This window comes from Odocoileus virginianus, chromosome 16 (genome assembly GCF_023699985.2).
Source record: "Odocoileus virginianus isolate 20LAN1187 ecotype Illinois chromosome 16, Ovbor_1.2, whole genome shotgun sequence".
Taxonomy (NCBI): domain Eukaryota; kingdom Metazoa; phylum Chordata; class Mammalia; order Artiodactyla; family Cervidae; genus Odocoileus; species Odocoileus virginianus.
In genome coordinates this window covers 56,740,902-56,762,874 of record NC_069689.1, presented here as the reverse complement: position 1 = coordinate 56,762,874, position 21,973 = coordinate 56,740,902, and the positions used below count along the sequence as shown (strand labels likewise).

Sequence of the window (21,973 nt, the reverse complement as noted above, 5' to 3'; positions counted from 1 at the left end):
TCTCCAGCAAGTGTCCCCCATCCCCCCAACCCCAGGTCACACACATAGGGGTAGTCTAGAGACCAAGCAGGGGTCTAACCAGGGAAGCCTAGCAGAGCCTCCTGGGTCAAGTTCAGGAGATGTTGTTTCTGACCCAGGGCTGGGAGCCTCAGCTGTTCTGACTCTCCAGAAGGCAAAGCTTTCTAAACTAAATCAGATTACCTTTGCTTATTCTTCTTGAATAAAGGAGGCTGAGAGCTGAAGAATTGATGCTTTCAAACTGTGGTGCTGGAGAAGACTCTTGAGAGCCCCTTGGACAGCAAAGAGATCAAACCAGTCAATCTTAAAGGAAATCAACCTTGAATATTCACTGGAAGGACTGATGCTGAAGCTGAAGCTCCAATACTTTGGCCACCTTATGTAAAAAACTGTCTCTTTGGAAAAGACCCCAATGCTGTGAAAGATTGAGGGCAGAAGGGGATGACCAGGATGAGATGGTTGGATGGCATCATCAACTCAACGGACAAGAGTTTGAGCAAACTCTGGGAGATAGTGAAGGACAGGGAAGCATGGTGTCCTGCAGTCCATGGGGTTGCAGAGTCAGACACAACTTAGTGACTGAATAACAAACAATTTTTCTTAACAAAGTGTTCCACTGATTATTATGGGATGTGAGCTGTTTACAGTGATGGGAAAGGACCTCAGTTGGGAAGAGTGGTGTATAAAGCTGAAACACCCTGGAAAAGCTCTGCCTCTGAGCTAAGTTCAAAGTCTAGCTCTGTTTCTGCCTATGATGCTGGGAGTGATTGGATGTAAAGAAAAGTCTTGAGGATCTTCGAGCCAGAAAACAGCCTCTGATTTCCCTGGGGACCCCGGGCAGAGATGGCTGTCCTCCCTCACCCCTTCCTTGTCTCTATCCCTCCTCTTCTCCACTGCCTTCCCAGCCCTCACCCCACTCTTGCTTCCCTTTGCCTGTTGTATGGCTGCAGCTCAGGAGGTTTTGCTGTGCCCAAATGTGGGACTTGCTGAAGTGAAAGTGAAAGTCGCTCAGTCGTGTCCGACTCTTTGCGACCCCATGGACTATATAGTCCGTGGAATTCTCTAGGCCAGAATACTGGAGTGGGTAGCCTTTCCCTTCTCCAGGGGATCTTCCCAACCCGGGGATCGACCCTAGGTTTCCCACATTGCAGGCAGATTCTTTACCAGCTGAGCCACAAGGGAAGCCCAGATGTGGGACTTGCCAAGAGAGTCCGTAATCAGCCCCACACAAGGACTATTTTCTTTTAATAAAGATTTTATTTATTGATTGATTGATTTTTGGTTGTGTTGAGTCTTCATTGCTATGTGAGGGCTTTTCTCTAGTTTCAGTGTGTGGGCTTCTTGTTGTGCTTGGCTTCTCTTATTACAGAGTGTGGGCTCTAGCATGTGGGCTCAGTAGTTGCAGCACATGGGCTTTGCTGCTCTGAAGCGGTGGGATCTTCTTGGACCAGGGATCAAACCCATGTCCCCTGTATTGGCTGGTGGATTCTTGACCGCTGGACCATCAGGGAAGCCCAAGGAGCATTTCCTTGACTCCTGCAGACATTCCCAATCCTGGAAAGTTCAATAATTTCCAGTGAGTGTGGCATGCATCCATCACTCCCAGTCTATTTCCTGATAGAAGATCAGGGCATTTTGACAACCTCTGCCTTTCTGACTGGTCTTCTGTCTGCCCCTCTTTCCCATCCTCCATGGCCTGTGGTTCCTGCCTGTCCTGAGACCTGCAAGAGCCCTGCCAGCCCTGAATGCATCTCTTTAATGACTGGCAGGATTGCCATGGCAATGAGAGATGATTTTAACTCATAAAGTGGTGTCTCCATGAAGCTCCTCTTGGAAGCTGTTTGAGCTGGAGCCTTCAAACAGCATCTCCAGGCAAGTCCTGTAATATCAAAGAGCCTCTCTGGGTAAAACTATAAATGGAAAAAAATCTTCAGAGCCTCTGAAGATAATTGTCTGGACAGAGGGTCTGGATATTTTTTCCTTTGAGGGAGGGAAATCTGGAACCCTTCTGTTCTCCTAGCAGCTACTTTAAGGCTGCATTTCACAGCTCTACATACAGCAGGTGTTCTGTTGATGCTGGTTGACTTGAGTGGACTGGCTGACCTTGAACCCCAGACTTCTTATGGACTTTCCATAGGTAACAGGGGTTCTCCTTATGGAGATTGTCCCCTACCTTTATTACTCAGCCAGCCAGGTGCTGGTAACCACGTGAGGCACTAAATCATGGCCATCGATGAAATAGGCAGTAATCCTACCCTCTCTGGGCTTGGGATGGCAGGGAGAGCCCCCTTGAGGAAGGCACACAGATGTGAGGTGATATCTCACTGTGGTTTTGCTTGCATTTTATTGACAATGAGTGATGTCGAGCATCTTTTCATATATGTGCTGCTGCTGCTGCTAAGTTGCTTCAGTTGTGTCCAACTCTGTGTGACCCCATAGATGGCTGCCCACCATGCTCCTCCATCCCTGGGATTCTCCAGGCAAGAACACTGGAGTAGGTTGTCATTTCCTTCTCCAATGCAGGCATGCATGCTAAGTCGCTTCAGTCATGTCCGACTTTGTGTGACCCATGGACAGCAGCCCACCAGGCTCCTTTGTCCACGGGATTCTCTAGGCAAGAATACTGGAGTGGGTTGCCATTTCCTTTATATGTCTCCTTGGGAGAAATGTCTATTTGAGTCACTGTCCATTTTTAATTGGTGTATGTATTTATTTTGCTATTGAGTTGTAGAGGTTTCTTATATTCACACTCATATGTTATCACTGCCTGTGTTGAAGCATCCTTTCAGCCCCTAGAGGAAGTGAGAGGTGGTGAGGGCCACGTCACATGACCAGCAGCAAGGGGTGGGTGCTCTGGATCCTTTTTCACAAAGTCCAGGACAGCTTGAGCAAACCTATTCATCCAGTGGGCAAGCTGAGAAACACAGAGGGTGGTCACAAGGTGAAGGGCGTGGGGCAAGGCTGTCCTGATTCCATGGAAATCACTGCGCTTATGCTCAGAGTCAGTGGGTTCTGTGTGTCTAGGGGCAGGTGAGTTCACCCTAGGCTGAGATGTTGGAAGCTTTGTGGGAAGAGGGCAGCAGCTGTGGAGGAGGGATGGCAGAGAAACTGTGATGACACTTTCGATTCTTTGAAAATAAATGCCTGTGTAAGGAGGGACGTGTAAGATTCTCAGAGGAGCATATGGCTGGAGGTTGGGCAGCAGCACTGGGGGTTATGAGGCTGGAACTGGCCTCCGTGGCCACTGGTGCAGGAAGCTTTCTGGTAAGCTGTGATGGTCCCCTTCTCTGTACTGCAAGAGACAGCTCTCCATCCAGCCTGGGGTACCATGCACCTGAAACACGACCATCTGGGCAGTCTTTTGGTATAAGGCTAACGTCTCAGGATGGGCAAAACCTGAAAATCAGTAAGGAACTCTTTCATGACATGGACTTAATCAGAATGCTTTCTGAGGATGGGTTTTGGGAAAAGGAGCAAGGAAGAGATAGCATCTAAAGAAGGCTGATGAGGCACTATTTATAATAGCAAGGACATGGAAGCAACCTAGAGGCCCACTGATAGATGATATATTCAATGGAATATTACTCAGCCATAAAAAGGAATGAAAACGAACCATTTGTAGAGATGCAGATGGATCTGTGTAGACTGTCATACAGAGTGGAGTAAGTCAGAGAACAAATATTGTATATTAATGTGTATATATATATATGTATAATCTAGAAAAGTGGTACTGGTGAACCTATTTGCAGGGCAGCAATGGAGATGCAGATGTAGGGAACAGACTGTGGACACTGGGGGAAGGAGAGGGTGGCACAAATTTACCCTGCGTAAAATAGATAGGTGGTGGGAAGTTATTATATAGCACAGGGAGCTCAGTTCAGGGCTCTGTGATCACCTAGAGGGGTGGGATGAGGGGTGGAGTGGGCGGGACGCTCAAGAGGGAGGAGACACATATATACCTATGGCTGATCTGTGTTGTTGTATGGCAGAGATCAACACAACATTGTAAAGCAATTATCCTCCAATTAAAAATAAAAATTCAAAACAAAGATAATGCACATAAAATTTTTAGCAGTGTGCCTGACCCCGAGGAGGGGCCCCCACGCTATTACCTGTCATCCTTATTATGGTTAATATTTGTTGACCACTGATAGCAGTTCAGTAATCTCACTTGTAAAGTTTATTTTCAATTCCATTCCAAAGTCTTCTCTTTGTGAAGGCACCGTCGGGCATATAACAAATGGCAGGAAAAGCTTCCTGTTCCATGAGATTGCAGTGTACAGTAGAGACAACCAGATAAGTAAACATCTTGACTTCCAGGCAGATGGTGGTAAATGTTAAGGAACAGAGGAATAAGCAGAGATCAAGGGTTCAGGGAGGAAGCCCTGGCCCCACTTTGGGTGGGGCTGACAGAGCTGGTCTACCTGCCTGGCTGTCTTACTTCTGAGTTTCTGTTGATCCAGCTGATGTGGAGCCAACCTGCAGCTCCCCAGTTTGGCTGGGTTATTTTTGGACCAATTCTGTAATAGTCTTGCCTTCATGAGTGCAGGGAAAGTTTAACAAAATGTCTTTTCTAACCTACAGTAGGCCTCCCGTTGTTCCCAGAGGCACTAATTGGATGCCAAGTGCTCGCCTTCCTGCCGAAGGAAATGTCAGGTTCTAATAATATTCCATTATTAGGCCCACATAATTTCCTGCCCGGACAATTCTAACAGCCTCATCCCTGATCTTTCTGCTTTAAATATTTTCCTTTATGAACTAGCCTCAATGTTGCTACTTTGGAACTGCCATTTCTCTGCTTGGTGGCGGTTTAGTTGCTCAGTTGTGTCTGATTCTTTTGTGACCCCATGGACTGCAGCCCTCCAGGCTCCTCTGTCCATGGAATTCTCCAGGCAAGAATACTGGAGTGGGTTCCCATTTCCTTCTCCAGGGAATCTTCCTGACCCAGGGATTGAACCTGTGTCTCCTGCACTGGCAGGCAGATTCTTTACTGCTGAGCCACTGGGAAGCCCTTATATAGTTTATTCAAATCTCTCCATCGGTTTAGGAGTCCCATAATAAATCTCTCTATTAGGCTCTCATCTGCATTTATCCACTTTATCTAAAATGATAAATACACAAAAGCTCTTTGCAGGCCATCAGCTACCCAGTGAATTGAAGGGATGCTGGCAGGCTCAGGATTAGGGAACGGCCCCTGCTGGTCACCTCTAGGCTAAGGGCTGAGTCTCTTTCCACAGGATGCTCCTGGCAGTCAGGAGACCCACAGGCTCCTTCCTCATTCCTGTTGCAGGAACATTTACGTTCAGTCTCTCTCACTCTTCCCACCCACACCTTTAAAACCTCTGCTTTGGAACAGCAGACTTCGCCTCCCACACCAGACAGGTTTCTGTGCTCATCTTAATTTGGGCATAATCACTACAAATTGGATTTCTATTCAGCACCTCCCACATCTCTCTATTAATTCCAGTACGTTAACAAATACCAAAATATTCATGTAAAAATATTTCTCCCTTTAGAGAACGTTGTTCCTCATTCCGTGTTCCTCTGTTTAATGCCATCTGATCAGAGTTGACTATAGATTTAATTATAATTTTCCTGAAACCTGACATCTCTCTATCAGGTGTGCAGGGAAGAGAGTGCAGATCGGGGACTAGAAAGGAGACAACTGTGGAAGATGGTAGAGTACAGATGAACACATAACCTCCTTCTCCTGACACTTAATAAGAAACAGAAAGAGGAGACACACCAGCAGGGGATCAAATGGTCATGTTCACTTAAGGGAAGGACTGAAACCTCTGACTGCTAATGTGAAAGGCATCATCAGAGATGGAAGTTTCTAGATTCAGAAGAGGGCTTTTTCTACTGTTTAGAAGCAGCTTCCCTGGAGAAGGAAATGGCAACCCACTCCAGTATCCTTGCCTGGAGAATCCCCTGGACCGAGGAGCCTGGCAGCCATGGGGTCACAAAAGAGTCAGACAGGACTGAGCGACTAAACAACAGCAAGAAGCAGCTTGTCTGCCACACACCTCACTCTGAACCCTCTACTTGGAGGGAACAGGTGCGGATGGGTAGGTGGCAAGCACAGGAGAAAGGTATGGCGTGGCCCTTCTAGATCAGCGATTCTAAGTGGGGGGAGATTTTCCCTTTTAGCCAATGCTTGGCAATGTTTGAAGACACTTCTGGTTGTCTACGACCAGGGCTGGGGATGGGGGAAAGCCACTGGTACTTAGTGGGTAGAAGCCAAGGATGCTGTTAAATATCCCGCAGTGCACAGGACACCCCCACGGCGAGGCATCATACAGCCTCAGATGCCAATAATGCCAAGGCTGAGACCCTGCTACAGATGCAGAGGCTCTTGTCTTTCTTTTTGGGATACATTGTATTCCCTGGGAGTGGAGGACCTATTTTGTTTTCTCTAACTATATTCTTTATGTTTACTGGTTACTTGGACAGCATATATCAGCTCAGTGAAAACCCAGCTATAAGCTGTTTACAAAAAACTCATCTCAAAAAGCAATTCCTATAGTAAAATGCAAACACCAGAAAAATGCATACAAATGTATATTAGGAAAATGCAAACAAAAGCAGAAGTATGTTGTGTGTGTGCTCACTCAGTCGTGTCCAACTGTTTGTGACCCTGTAAACTATAGCCCACCAGGCTTCTCTGTCCATGGGATTCTGCAGGCAAGAATACTGGAGTGGGTTGCCATTTCCTCCTCCTCCAGGGGATCTTTCCAACCCAGGGATTGAACCTGCATATCCTGCATTGGCAAGTGGGTTCTTTACTTCTGAGCCACCTGGGAAGCTCAGAAGTATGTTAATATATAAAAAAAAAATTGAAGACAAAAAGAAGACAAAAGGGGGCATTTTATAAAAATAAAATTTCCAGTTTCCAATGAAATCCTTATATACTGAGTAAAATCACATCAATGTAAATTTTTTTAGAAGGTGTAAAAAACCAGTAAATGAATAGATACAAAATAATAAGAGAAGATGTTAAGTTAGTTCATGGTGGTTTTAGGGTAGATGTAGATTTATATCACTTGGTTCATGGTAGACCTTCCCCAACAAAATAGACAAGAACAATGAAGTGAATTCTACACCTAAAACTAGACAGTTCATCTCTTTTGCAAGGAGCTATGGAACTTTTATTTAAAATCATATTTAAAAAATATGATTGATACTAATATGACATACATCAGCTAGTTTCCAAAAATGGAAAATATCATATTTTCTCTTTAAAAACCTAATAGACCATGATCCCTGATCCCAGTGTAATCAAGCTGTAAAGACAAAACATAAATCAAAAGCCTGACTCTGTTTATGTCTTAATCTCATCCTTAACTCTGTCTGCGACAAAACTGAAGCTGAGATTCTGAAGCAGAGCTGCTCCCTAAGGTAGCAAGTGGCCCTACGTAGCTATTGAAACACAGCGCTTGATAAGAGGCTAGTCTGAATGGCTGGGAATGTGAACTCACTGGATTTCCAATACTTAACATGAAAAAAGAATGTAATATATCTCATTAATGTATTTTTATTGATAATATGTTTAAATGATAATGTTTGGGATATACTGGGTTAAATGAGATATCATTAAAATAATATCACCTGTTTCCACTGTCTGCTTTTTAAATGTGGATACCAGACACTGTAAAATGACAGATGATATCATGTTGTATTTCTATTGGTAGTTCTGCTCTAGAATATTCATAAAAATAAAATAAGATGCAATAAACGCTACATATCAAAATCTATAGAATGTGGCTAAAGCAGTGTTTGGTAAAAGTTCCTCTCTTACTTATTGATACTACTAAATAAGAAAAAATGAAATGAACTAAAATTAAGCAATTAATTTAAGAATTTAGAAAACGCATAATTAAGCTAACCTAAGGAAAGCAGGGGCTTCACGGCTGGCTAAATAATAAGAAATCTGCCTGCCAATGCAGGAGACATAGGACACTCAGGTTTGATCCCTGGGTTGGGAAGATCCCCTGGAGGAGGAAATGGCAATCCACTCCAGTATTTTTGCCTGGGAAATCCCATGGACAGAGGAGCCTTGGAAGCTAGAGTCCATGGAGTCCCAAAGAGTCGGACACAACTGAGTATGCACATACTGCACTCAACCTTTATTTCCATTTTTTTTAATTAACAAAATAAATACTGATGTGTATTTCCTTAACATTATAAAATATTATAATCCTCCACCCAAAAATCTAGCACAGTATAATGTGAAAAGCTAAAACATTCCCATTAAAGTCAGAAACAAGAACTCCCACTATCATATACGAGAAACAATAAAAAGTATAAAACTTGGAAAGGATGAGGCATCTGTTTATAAAATTTATGCCTCAAATCAAACCTTTACTATATTACAAATAATTACCAGTTAGAAAAAGAAGATGCCCTTTATAACATAAACAAAAAAAATACTTAAGGACAAATGTAGTAAATATTACTACAGTCCTAACCTTATATATACATAGGGTAATTGTAACCCTATGCAAAAAATTTTAAATTCCTGTTAAAAGCTACACAAAGTATTTTAGTAAGTGAAAAAGGTTTTTCTTTGTAAGACTATTCAGTAAGATAGCTTTAATTCCTAATTTAATCTCTAAATTCATTCTGTTACCAATCCAGGTGCCAATAGAATTTTGTTTGGAATTTGAACATTTAAAGCTAAAGTCCATCTCATAGAATAAACACATGATTGGATGCAGAAAAAGATATGAAAAAGAATAACAAATATGACTATGATACCATCAGGGATATCAAAACATTGTTTAAGGCCACAGATATTTTAGAGTAGGATTAGACCAAGAGATCAAAGTAAGAGACCAGAAAGTAAAAAAATAAATTCAAGCAAATATAGGAATTGAGTATTTGATTAAAATGGCATCATTAGGATTTCCTCGGTGGTCCACTGGTTAAGAATCCACCTGCCAATGCAGAGGATGCGGGTTCGATCCCAGGTCTGGGAGGATCCCACATGCAGAGGGACAGCCAAGCCTAAGCTCACAGCTACTGAGCCAGTGTGGCTAGAGCCTGGGAGCCACAGGAGAAGCCACTGCAATGAGAACCCTTTACACTGCAACTAGAGAGTAGCCCCCACTTGCCACAACTAAAGAAAAGCCCAGATAGCAATGAAGATCCAGCACAGCAAAAAAATAATAATAATAAATAAATATTGATAAATACATAAAATGGAAATTTAAAAACATTTTAATGGCATCATTAAATTTATCAGCAAGGATGAGGCATTCAATAAACTGCTGGGAAAAAGGTTAGCTATTTGAAGGAAAAAAATCAATTTATTACCTTATTTTTCACATGCAAGTAAGTTCCATATGGATCCAAGAATTATATATAAAAATGGAAGCATAAAAGCCAAGTTAAAAGAAAGATTACAGAGTTTTCTGCATAACTGTATGCAAAAAAATTTTAAAACTTGAATTAAAACAAAGGTTAAAAACTCCAAAAACCCAAAGGTGAATTTACCAGGTGAATCCCAAAAGCCAGGTGGGAAGTGTGTTCCAGGAAAAGTCTGACCCCAAATGCCCTTCCTTCCACAGTCTTCAGTCAACTCTGTCCGCTTCTCCAGCTGGCCCCTGAAGCAGAAATGCAAATAATAAACATTAGGCTCAGATTAGGCAGTATTAGCATTCAAAAGACACCTTGAAAAAGACAAACCAGCTGTCGAAAAGGACTAGAAAGAAAGAGGTCAGAAAAGTGAGAGGTTACCAATGAATTCTCAGGATACGAGATGAACATCAGGCATCCTCGGTTATGATAACCCTATATGCAAAACAGAAAAAGAGACTCAGATATATAGGACAGACTTGTGGACTCTGGGAGAAGGCGAGGGTGGGATGTTTCAAGAGAACAGCATTGAAACATGTATATTATCTAGGGTGAAACAGATAACCAGCCCAGGTTGGGTACATGAGACAAGTGCTAGGGCCTGGTGCACTGGGAAGACCCAGAGGGATCGGGTGGAGAGGGAGGTGGGAGGGGGGACTGGGATGGGGAATACATGTAAATCCATGGCTAATTCATTTCAATGTATAACAAAAACTACTGTAATAATGTAAAGTAATTAGCCTCCAACTAATAAAAAGAAAAAAAGAAAGAAAGAAAAAAACAAACAAACAAACAAAAAAAAAAAAAACAACAACAACAAAAAAAAGAAAATGCACAGCAGGGACTTTACTGGCAGTCCAGTGGTCAAGACTTTGCCTTCCAACACAGCAGACATGGGTTCAAACACTGGTGGGGGAACTGAGATTCCACACCATGGGGCAACCACGCACCACAGCTATAGAGCCTTCGAGCCAAAACTAAGACCAGGCACAGCCAAATAAACAAATAAATATATATTTTTAAAAATGCTAGCCCTTACCTCCTCTGTGCAGGCAAGCAAATCTTCATTGAAAGTGCCAAAACTTCTCTTGGAACCTGACAAAAGAGTATGCTTGGAAGAACAACATAATTCAGGTTGGAGTGGAAGAGCAGAAAGTGAAGTGAAGTGAAAGTCGCTCAGTTGTGTCTGAGTTTTTTCGACCCCATGGACTATCCATGGACAGTCCATGGAATTCTCCAGGCCAGAATACTGGAGTGGGTAGCCTTTCCCATCTCCAGGGGATCTCCCCATCCTGACCCAGGGATCGAACCCAGGTATCCCACATTCCAGGTAGATTCTTTACCAGCTAGCTGAGCCACAAAGTAAGCTCCGGGGAGCAGGAGTGGGGAAGAATTATCTGCCTGGTTATAAAAACCTATTTTAGATCAATAATGATTTAAACAAACAAACAAACAACAACTGGAGTACAGATCCAAAGAGAAAACTACATATAAATTATGCAGAAGAGGACCAAGCTTGAGATCAAATTATATGAGAGACTGTACTATGTGATGAGTAAGCAACACGGAAAGACAAGCTTATTTAATAAATCTTGTCGGAATACTGAAGATTGAATCCGAAAAGGAAATTAGATTCGTACCTTACGCTACTCTCCGAAATGAAAGTTCAATATTTAAAAATAAGACACCATAGAGGAAAAAGCAGTGCCATCAGAATTTACCATTTGCCATACTGTGAAGTATGTAGGGGTGGGGGTGGGGCAGTGGAAGTGAAGGAAATAGCACTTGCTGACTGCCCATTGTATAAATGTGTAGTTCCTTATTAACACTCACAGCAACCCTGGGAGACAGGTATTACCTTCAACTTTCAGATAAGGAAACAGGCATAAAGAACCCTTTGTCAACTATCAAAAAAACATGATGTGAGAGTTGCAAGTTAAGTTTTATTTGGGGCAAAATGAGGACTGCAACCCGGGAGGAGAACACTTCAGATAGCTCTGAGAAACTGCCTCAAAGAGGCAGGGGGGATAGGACAATATAGATGTGATTTTGGTGAAGGGGAGTACATGCAATCTGCGTATATTTTTTGCAGAATGTTTCTGCTAATCACAAGGAGCAGTTGTCAGCCTGAAGGATTTTAGTTCTTTTCTAGATCTGAGTAGATACAAGAATTGGGCTTATAAAAATGACTCCTGAGAACATCTGACTACCTGAAGACCTGTTCTGCCAGTTTCTCCCCCCAAACCCACCCCCCAAAAGCACAGATGCCTCATTCCTGCTCTCCACCTTGAACTCCTTTCACGGGGTGTTGAAAGTCAGCAGCACATGATTTAATTCTTGTAGAGGCAGATGACAAGCACCCACGGGAAGTGCCAATTTGTAGTTGACACCTGTTACTCTCTCGAAGTCAAGTGGGGAGCCATCAGAAGGGCTTCACTGTCTGACTCCATGTCCTGTCTTGCCCAGCTACTGCCCACCAGCCTAAGGTGCCCAAGGGAGATGGGGCTGCCAATTTCAGTGGGAGGCCAGTCCTAGACATGCCTGGGATGGTAGAAAATGAAAGAAGTTAGAGCCAAGGCCGAGGACAAGGCAGCTGCCCTGTGGTACAGAGTCAATGAGTCTGGCCAGGAGATGGGAAGTACCCCCAATCGATATTTATTGAACAAGTGAATTTACCTATCTGTTCAATATGTGTATTTATTCATTAGCTCAGAAGAAAGCTTGAAGCCTGGGGAAACGAGATTTATCTAGCTTGTTCTGCTAGGAAGACAAGAACTTCACATTTTTCACCAGTTGTAGTTGAAACATTCCATTTTGGGAAACTGGGTCAAGCCACATCACCGTGTGTTAATTATAAGTTGTGATTCTAGCAACCTGTGTAAAGATGAGAGAAAGGGCCAGCGCCTGCATTACCAACAGCAACAAACGTGCCTCTGATGACACTTCCATAATTACCACCTCTTCCAATTGCATACATCTTGGCGGCTTACAAAGAAGTGTTCACACCCACGGTTAGAGAAACCCGCCTTCAAGGAAGGTCATGTTATCATCCCAGTCTGTGGATGAGGAAATGAAGGCTCTAGAAGGTGCAAGGACCAGCTCAGTGGTTGGTGGCAAAGCAGAAACTGGAATCCCTGGAGGTGCACCAACTGATCATCACTATGGCATAGGCTTGGTTACCTTGGTTACCAGGCTTAAAAGGATGATGCTGGAGAATGTCTTGCCTGCTTCCATCTGCCTCCGTCTCCCCTGAGGTGCTCATGTTGATTTGAGGTTCTGGGGGGAGGGTCTCATCTATACATTGCACCTCATCCCCATCCAAAGCCAGTTTGGAAGGAGAAATAAAGAGTGCAGCAGCCTCAACCCTGCAGACTTATGAGGCCCCAGGAACTGATTGCATCCCAGGATCTGGAAGCACAGCCTGGATGCTGGAAACCATGCTGGAACTGCAGAGATCTTGCCAGAGAACCTGGGTCAAGTCCAGCCTCAGACTAGAAGTGATGACCTGCAGTGATGGGCTGCTACACAGGTGAGGGAAAACCTGCTATTTATGAATCGCCTGTACATGATAGGTTCACACATTATCAATAATTCCCACAGCATCTCCTGATATTCTTCCTATTATTCTCATGGTGCTGATGATGGAGCAGTACATTGGAGAGTGACATCTAATGCTGCCTCTCAAAGCTGATTGTTGATAGTCCTGCATATGTGCAGGAGGGAGGACCATCAGGCAGAACCAAGCTGCAGCCTGGAGCACCAGTCACCATAAAGACCTCATGAAGACCCAGCACCTGGTACCTCCAGAAGCAGGGAACTATGGTCACCTTGATCCCTGAAGGCTTTCCAAGCATGCCTCTTACTCTTCCTCCCAGGAGCAAAAGGGAGTGTCTGATACAAGCAATAAAGTTAGAGAAAGAACCTAAGAATGTGCCTATCAGCCTCTGCCAAGTGTTCTCTCCTTTGACCCCCGTGCATGTGAGCACCTGTTTTCCCCCAGTCCACGCCTCCATGCTGCTGACTGTGGCAGGCTCTGTCTTGGTTGGACATGGTTGTAGTTTGTCGTAGGATCCATGGGGAAAAGGGCTGGATTGATCTTCATCTTTGCAGTTAGTGATAAGCCCTGAGATTCTATTGTGGGAAAGTGTGAGGAGGAGAGCAGGAACCAAAAGGTGGCACAGAGGCAGACATTCACATCCTGCATTAGTTCCCGCCCCTGAGATATGGGATGGCTGCTCCTCTGCTTGCAAATCCCTCACTGGCTGACCAACCGAATCCATGGGAGTCTGATGGTCCCCATCCGAGCTCCATCCACGCATCCTGCTCTGACCCACTTGATCAGCAACATCACTACATTCAGAATATCTTTGCTCAGCTCCTACATTTGTGGCTCACTCCCTGCTGGCAATGTCGAGGTTGAATAATAGAATCTGGAAGGAGTTTCAGAGGTCACCTGGCTCAGTCCTTCTTCTGGAGAAGGACCCATCTGAACTTGGCTTTTGTGTCTTGCAGTGGAGCAACCTCTTCTGTAACTTGGCATCTCTGTTTCTTCTAAAATGTGTTTTTTTTTAGACAAGAAACCTGCCTTCCTGATACTTACGTCTGGCACAGATGCCTTCTGCGTCACCTACACACATTCCAGGCAGCCCTCCCCCACTCCCAGGGAACACCAATCCTCTGATCCCTTGGGCCGTAGGAGTTAGATGGTGTTTTATCATCGGGCAGGTAGGCAGAGTGCCAAAGATTTGATGTCAAAAGCATTAAATAAAGTTGTAGTTCAAAAGACTGTGGTGTGGGAGAAGATGCTTGAGAGTCTCTGGGACTGCAAGGAGATAAAACCAGTCAATCCTAAAGGAATCAACCCTGAATATTCACTGGAAGGACTGATTCAGAAGCTGGAGCTTCAATACTTTGACCACCTGATGCGAAGAGCCAACTCATTGGAAAAGACCCTGATGCTAGGAAAGATTGTGGGCAAAAGGAGAGGGAGATGACAGAAGATGAGATAGTTGGATGGCATCATTGACTCAGTGGACATGAGTTTGAGCAAACTGGGAGACAGTGAAAGACAGGAAAGCCTGGCATGCTGCAGTCCATGGGGTCACAAAGAGTTGGACACGACTTGGTGACTGAACAACAACTTATCGTCGAGCAAGCATGCAACAAGCACTGCCAGTTTCTTGGATGCCATAGAATACATGATTTCACAGCTCCTTGCAGCTGAGGCTGTACTCGAGCTTGGCACCCAAGAAAACATGAGCTGTCTATGCCCAGCAGATGTTTCAGAGGGGACTTCAGGGTGTGCCGGGCACACAGTTTAGTTTGTTGATCGCCCACTGAGTGTCTTCGATGGGCCAGCCCAGCCCTGAACTTGCTTATTGCCCAAAGGTGGAAATAGGCATGCACACAGAAAACCACAATACAGTGTGACCCCTGCTAGGGAGGAGGTGTATCAGCGATGCTGAAGGCATGTGGGAGGCAATGGTCAGCAGACCAGCCCTGGGATGAGCTGAGCCCCAAAGGACGAGCAGAAGCAGCCAGTTGTGCTGGGCAGGCAGGGCGAGTGGCAGGGAGCAAGAGTTAGTGAGCTTGTTACTGAGTTGCTGCACGACAGGTCAGTGAATTGTAGACGAAGTGTTGAGGAAAGAAATTCAACTTTATTTGGAAAGTCAGCAGACCGAGAAGATGGCAGACTAGTGTCCCAAAAACACCAACTTATTAGGGTCGTGGGGCCAGTGTCATTTATAGAATAGAGATGGGGAGGAGGTGAGGAAGTAAGGTAAAAAGGTCATGAGTCTTGCAAAACAACTCCTTGGCCCACCTTGAGGAGGGAATGCTGGCATTCATTTCTTCTTTTCTGCAGCCACTCACAGGTGGGCACTTCTCTGAGACAGGCAGAATGTTTCTCGGGACAGAAGAGCCTGGTGGGCTACAGTCCATGGGGTCACAAAAGAGTCTGACACAACTGAGTGACTAAACAACAACTGGAAGCTGAACAAAGGTATTTGAGTTTAACAGTCAGGTGGAGGGGTGGGGTTCCCCCTGGCAGGCTACTGTGTATGCTTACAGCTACAGACAGTGACTATAATAACAAAAGCAACGAAGCAAAGGTTAAAGTAAAAGAAACAGATCTAACATGGAGTCAAAATTTGCTCTTCCCTGATACAGAAGGGCTGATGGGTTGACTGGCTTGACCAGGGCAGCACCTTGGCCAGTGTCTTCAGCGTGCCTGAGCACAGTCGATCCCCAGGAAGCATCTGGAAAGCCTGTCTTTCTGGTGTGACCCAGTTCTAGATAAGATGACACTAATAATACCCGTTCGCTCCTCAAGACTGTGAGGAGTCAGGAGCTAACGTATGCACGGGGCTCATTATGCAAATAATCTGTATTTGGCGGCACAGACCGCACTGGCGGAGCTTTCCTCCTTCCTGTCCACTCTCAGGACTGGAGTGGTCTGCAGCTGCCAACACACAGCCCTACCTTCTTCCTCCAGGCATTGGAAAGCCTGGACCTGAGCAGCTCTTGCAAACAACTGTCTTCATTGCAGAATTGTCTTAAAGTTATTCTGGCTCTGAAAATGTTCAAAGTCAATTTCTATTTCTCCATAAGAAATGCTAGGAAAAAAGAAAGCATTACATGTTAGGGGGTGGGGAGGTGGCTCAGAAGAATGAGGAATGCCAACTAAGGACCCTCTGAATTTCTGTAAAATGCAGATGTTGAGCTGGACAAGGTGTCAAGACCCAGCCCAGCCGTGCTAGGTATTGTGATTCTAGGCAGCCTAAATCAATCAGGACCTTCTAGTACATAAGTCAGAAATAGTAAAACATGGCTCAAAGTAAGGAGCTGAAAATGGTCATTTTCAAGGTCTTATGTGTTTATTCAATAACTATGTAGGGATACCCGCTAAAGATCAGGCACTATGCTAGCTGCAGGTGAGGTAATGGGGAGCAAACGTGCTCCACGGGTCCCTGTAAGAATCTAGTGGGAGGGATGCGACTGGGGCAGTAGTTGCACAAGGTGAGGGGTGCATGGAGGGAGAGGAAGGCAGGGTGGTGTCAGAGTGAGGCAGGGAGGTTGAAGGAAGAGGCTATCCCCATAGTCTGGACCCTCTCTGCCAGCTGACAACCTTCCCACAGGATGCACCAGGCCCACCTCTATCTCCATCTGGAAATCTCCACCACTCTCAGTGGATGTGGAGCACTCCCCACTCAGTAAGGAGCACCCCATCCTGGGAGGGGCTGTGCTCCCTATTATGGGCTCCAGGCCTGCGGGAGCATTCCCAGTGTCAGCACACATTGATGCCTTGACTTGAGCCTGCACTATTTTTAACTGGCTGTCGCCATGGCAGCACAAGAACGGCTGGGAAAGACATGGCCTTTCTGACAGCATTCAAGATGCTCGCTGCCCTCGCCTCTCAGTTAATCCCCTGTGTGCCAGAGCCCAGATCATCTATATTAAATCTCCGCCTTCTCCTGGCAGAGCTGGAGCCCAGACACCTCTCTGTGCTTCCTTGTCTGTAAAGTGGGCATTTTAATAAAACAAAAACAAACAGAACACTTCCCTTCGTGGGTGTGTGTTGGGAATCAAGTTAGGTTGTTAATGTGTTGTTAACGCACCCTTCATGGCCCATATTAGTTTCTGTTTTCCACCTCTCTTTTTCTCTCTCTCTCTTTTTTAAAAGTTTTATTTTTATTGTCTGAAATTCTCCAATGATTCCATGTTACTTTTTCTCTTTGGGACTATTAATTTTCATGGTTTAGATAGAGATCAATAATCAATTAGAAATTGGCATCTTTGGAGAAGAAATATGTTGTGTCCCTGTTTATAGAATGGATGGATCTCTGATTAAGAAATGGTGTTTTTTCATTCTCTTTCATGGGTGTGTTCATCAATTGCTGTTTAGTCGCTAAGTCATGTCCAACTCTTATGACCCTATGATCTGTAGCCCACTAGGCTCTTCTGTCCATGGGATTTTCCAGGCAAGAATACTGGAATGGGTTGCCATTTCCTTCTCCAGGGGATCTTCCCAACCCAGGGACTGAACCCAAGTCTCGGGATTGCAGGCAGATTCTTTACCACTGAGCCATCAGGAAAGCCCTCATCAAGAGTACACTGAACATTATTTTATTCTGTTGTGAAGATTCTGACAGTCTCTCCTAGTAGCTTAAGTATCACTGAGTTTCTTTCCTCTCCTTTCATGTTTGATCTCTGTCGTGACTTTACTTAAAAGGCCCTGACATGAGAAAGAATGAGAAGACATTCTGTCTGCTGCCCAAGCCTTAATGACAACACTTAATCCCCTACCCCCTACTTCTGCCCTTCACTTCTGCTTTATGGACTGATGCCTGTTAGCCTTCTACAGGTTTCCCTGTGGCAGGAAGTGATATCTTTCTGGAGAAAGGCTACCATGGAGGGAGAGGAGGAGATCCTGGGAACATGAGGCTGGGATGGAAAGGCCACCTGCATGGTGTCACGGAGCGCCAGCTGGCCAGGAAGCCTGAGCTCAGGGTCTTAAGGCTGGGAAGGCTTTTGATCTGGTCTTGGTTCTGCAAAGAGCCTAAGAGCCTTTAGTGGAGGTAAGGAGAACATCTGGAGGGCATACATCTTGATTATTCCTTTAGGGACATGTGGGGAAAACTGGAAGGATCTTCTTTTCTTAATTTTTACTGGAGTATAGTTGCTTTCCAGTAGTCAGGTATGGCGGAGAAGGCAATGGCACCCCACTCCAGTACTCTTGCCTGGAAAATCCCATGGACAGAGGAGCCTGGTAGGCTGCAGTCCATGGGGTCGGTAAGAGTCGGACATGACTGAGCGGCTTCACTTTCACTTTTCACTTTCATGCATTGGAGAAGGAAATGGCAACCCACTCCAGTGTTCTTGCCTGGAGAATCCCAGAAACAGGGGAGCCTGGTGGGCTGCCATCTATGGGGTTGCACAGAGTTGGACACGACTGAAGTGACTTAGCAGCAGCAGCAGTCAGGTATGGATGTGAGAGTTGGACCATAAAGAAGGCTGAGCCCTGAGAATTAATGCTTTTGAACTGTTGTGCTGGAGAAGACGCTTGAGAGTCCCTTGGACTGCAAGGAGATCAAACCAGTCAATCCTAAAGGAAATCAACCCTGAATATTCATTGGAAGGACTGATGTTTAAGCTCTGACACTTTGGCCACCTGATGTGAAGAGCCGACTCTTTGGAAAAGACACTGATGTTGGGAAAGATTGTGGGCAGAAGGAGAAGGGGTTGGCAGAGGATGAGATGGTTAGATAGCATCACCGACTCAATGGACATGAATCTGAGCAAACTCTGGGAGATGGTGAAGGTCAGGGAAGCCAGGTGTGCTGTAGTCCAGGGGGTCGCAAAGAGTTGGACATGACTTAGCGACTGACCGATACATTTTGCTTTATGATGCTGTGTTAGTTTCTGTTGCACAGCAAAGTGAATCAGCTTTACATATACATATAGCCCCTCTTTTTTCGGATTTTCTTCCCATTTAGATCACCACAGAGCATTGGGTAGAGTTCCCCTGTGTTATAGGGAACAGTAGGTTATCATTGGTTATCTATTTTATACATAGTATCAATTGTGTATGTGTGTTAATCCCAAACTCCCAGTTTATCCCATCTCCTCCCTGAGGGACCTTCTGATGGGAGAGGAAAAGACCCTATGTTAGAGTCTGCTTAGGTTACAACATTTTTGCTTGAGACAGGAGATAGCAATTCCCAGGGAAAATGCTCTGGACTTTTGCAAAAGCTAAACAGTAGTTGGAACTTTCAGGAGACATTGTGAGGGTTCTGTGTGGCTGAGGGACTGACTCACCCATTCATTCTGTGCCCTCTCTCCCTTCCCCAAAGGTTATCCATGAAGGCTGGACTTGAACAACGGAGGTCTGGTCTGTGTTGTCATCCTATTCTCTTGCCCAGGCTTATTTTTAAAAATCACTTCTACTTTTTTCTTATAACACAATAATTGACACTTTGTATGAGATTCAGAAATGTAGAAAAGAACAAAGGAAAAAAAACTCTAATCCAACTGCTCAGAGATAATCATTCTTTGTATCATGGTATCTAGTCTTTTATGCATGAATACATATTATACATGCACACACATATGTGTATGCACATTTATTACATGAGCTTATTTATGGAAATGCATATTTATGCAATGTGTAATTATTTTTGGAAGTAAGGTGTCACACCATGCTTGAGAGCTCAAACTCTGGAGCCAGGCTGTGAGTGTGTGTGCTGTTGCTCAGTCCTGTCCGATTCTTTGGGACCCAATGAACTGCAGCCCACCAGGCTGCTCTGTGCATGGGGCTCTCCAGGCAAGAATATTGGAGTGGGTGGCCATGCCTTCCTCCAGGGGAATCTTCCTGATCAAAGGAAGAACCCGTGGTTCCTGTGTCTCCTGCACTGGTAGGCAGGTTCTTCACTGCCGGAGCTAGGCTGTTCTAGTCCTGACTGCTGTTCTAATCCTGACTCTTGCTATGTGCCGCCTGGGTGGTCTTGACGGTAACTTTTCTGTGCCTCCGTTCCTTTATCTGTAAACAGCCAAACTGGTTGATGAAAAATAGTGTATCACTGTTGCCTGAATTTGAAGTTTTTGAGTTAGGGTCCTATGTGTCCCTGCCACCACCCTGTCTGGGGCTCTGAACCCCATCCAGTCTGCCTCCTTAGTCGCTGATGATCCACCATCTCTTCTGTCTCTTCAACATCTCCTGCTGTGTTGGCTCCTTTTTACCAGTCAATACAATCAATTAAAAAGCTGACTTCAATAATAAATTCTGAGAAGGGTGTGGAGAAAAAGAAACCCTCCTATCCTGTTGGTGGGAATATAAATTGATACAGCCACTGTGGAGAACAATAGGAAGGTTCCTTACAAAAAAAACACAACTGAAAATAGAGCTACCATATGACCCAGCAATCCCACTCCTGGGCATATATCCAGAGAAAACTCTAATTCGAAAAGACAAATGTTCCCCAGTGTTCACTGCAGCACTGTTTACAATAGGCCAAATATGGAAGCAATCTAAACGTTCAACAGAGGAATGGATAAAAAAGATGTGGTATATGGAATACTACTCAGCCATAAAAAGGATGAAATGATGCCATTTGCAGCAACATGGACAGACCCAGAGATTATCACATTGAGTGAAGTAAATCAGATAGAGAAAGACAAATATTGTATGATATCACTCATACATGGAATCTAAAATATGATAGAGATGAACTTATTTACAAAACAGAAACAGACTCACAGACATAGAAAATAAACTTATAGTTACCAAAGGGGAAAGTGGGTAGGTAGGAATAAGTTAGAATTTGGGGGATTATTAGATCAAACTACATTACATAAAATAAGGACCTACTATACAGCACAGGGAACCATATTCAATACCTTGTAATAACCTATAATGGAAAATAATTTGGCAAAGAATATGTATGTATATGTGAATCACTCTGCTGTATACATGAAACTAACACAACATTGTAAATCAACTATACTTTAAAATAAAACAAAATTTAAAAGTATTGATTTTTAAAGCATGCTCAAGTCTCTCCCATTTTAAACACACAAGCAAGAAACCTTGCTGAAAGCATGACCTCCTTCCACTGCCAGCGACACTTCCTAAGGGTTGTCTATATGCATTAGCTAACTTCATCTCCGTTTCTTGATCTCAGGCTGTTTGCTCTCCCACCACCCCACCGAGATTGCGTGGGACCTGGCTCCCAGTGGCATCCTCGTTGACTTATTTATTCACAAGCCACTTCTGTCTTCGTTCTCCCGGGGGCCGCTCGCACTTGGCATCACTGCCGGCTCCCTCTTCCCCTTGTCCTCCTGGATCACACTCTCTGCTTCCCACTTCTTCCTCACGCTCCTTGGGCCCCTTCTCATCTCCTCACTTCTGCTCACGCTTTGCTGGTTCTCTTTGTGAGTGTCTCTCCTTGGATGTGCTTTTCCTCAGACTTCCCTCCTCGTTTCTTCTCCTCTCTGAGACTCTGGTTGAATGAACCCATATTCTTCATTATTTTGTAAATGTGGACAATTCTCAACTCTCTGTCTCTTATTTAAATCTGTTTATTTATTTGGCTGTGCCGGGTCTTAGTTGTTGCACAAGGGATCATTGATCTTTGTTGCAGCACGTGGGATCTAGTTCCCTGACCCAGGATTGAAACCCAGGCCATCTGCATTGGGAGTGTGGAGCCTTTAGCCACTGGACCACCAGGGAAATCCCTCAAATCTCTCTCTCTTTATTCAGGCTGCTCCCCTGAGCTCCTGATCCATATGCCCACCTGGACACTTCCATTAAGACATCCCCTAGGGACTTCTCTGGCAGTCCAGGGGTTGAGACTCTGTGCTTCCAATGCAGGGGCCTGGGTTCAATTCCTGGTCCAGGAACTAAGATCCCACATGTCACAGAGCTTGGTCCAGGAAAAACAAAAAACAAAAAGAGACATCCCTTAGAGTCATAAAATCAATGTGTCTCAGATAAAATTAAACATCTTCCCTACCGATATAGCCCTCCCCTTTGGTTTCTATCTTTGGAAAGGGTCAGACTCATCTTCCTGTTAAAGTGACAGTGACTCATCATGAAAGAAAT

General features: G+C 44.6%; 1 long non-coding RNA gene across 1 annotated transcript in view; it reads right to left on the bottom strand.

The window, feature by feature from the left end:
• Positions 1 to 1,256: 1,256 nt before the first annotated feature.
• Positions 1,257 to 21,973, bottom strand: part of LOC139038751 (uncharacterized) — a 41,616-nt gene continuing 20,899 nt past the window's right edge. Inside the window, exons 2-3 of the long non-coding RNA XR_011491904.1 lie at positions 9,514 to 9,623; positions 1,257 to 1,572 (exon numbers count right to left, since the gene is read on the bottom strand). This is a non-coding gene — a long non-coding RNA (uncharacterized lncRNA). The remainder of the gene's footprint in view (positions 1,573 to 9,513; positions 9,624 to 21,973) is intronic.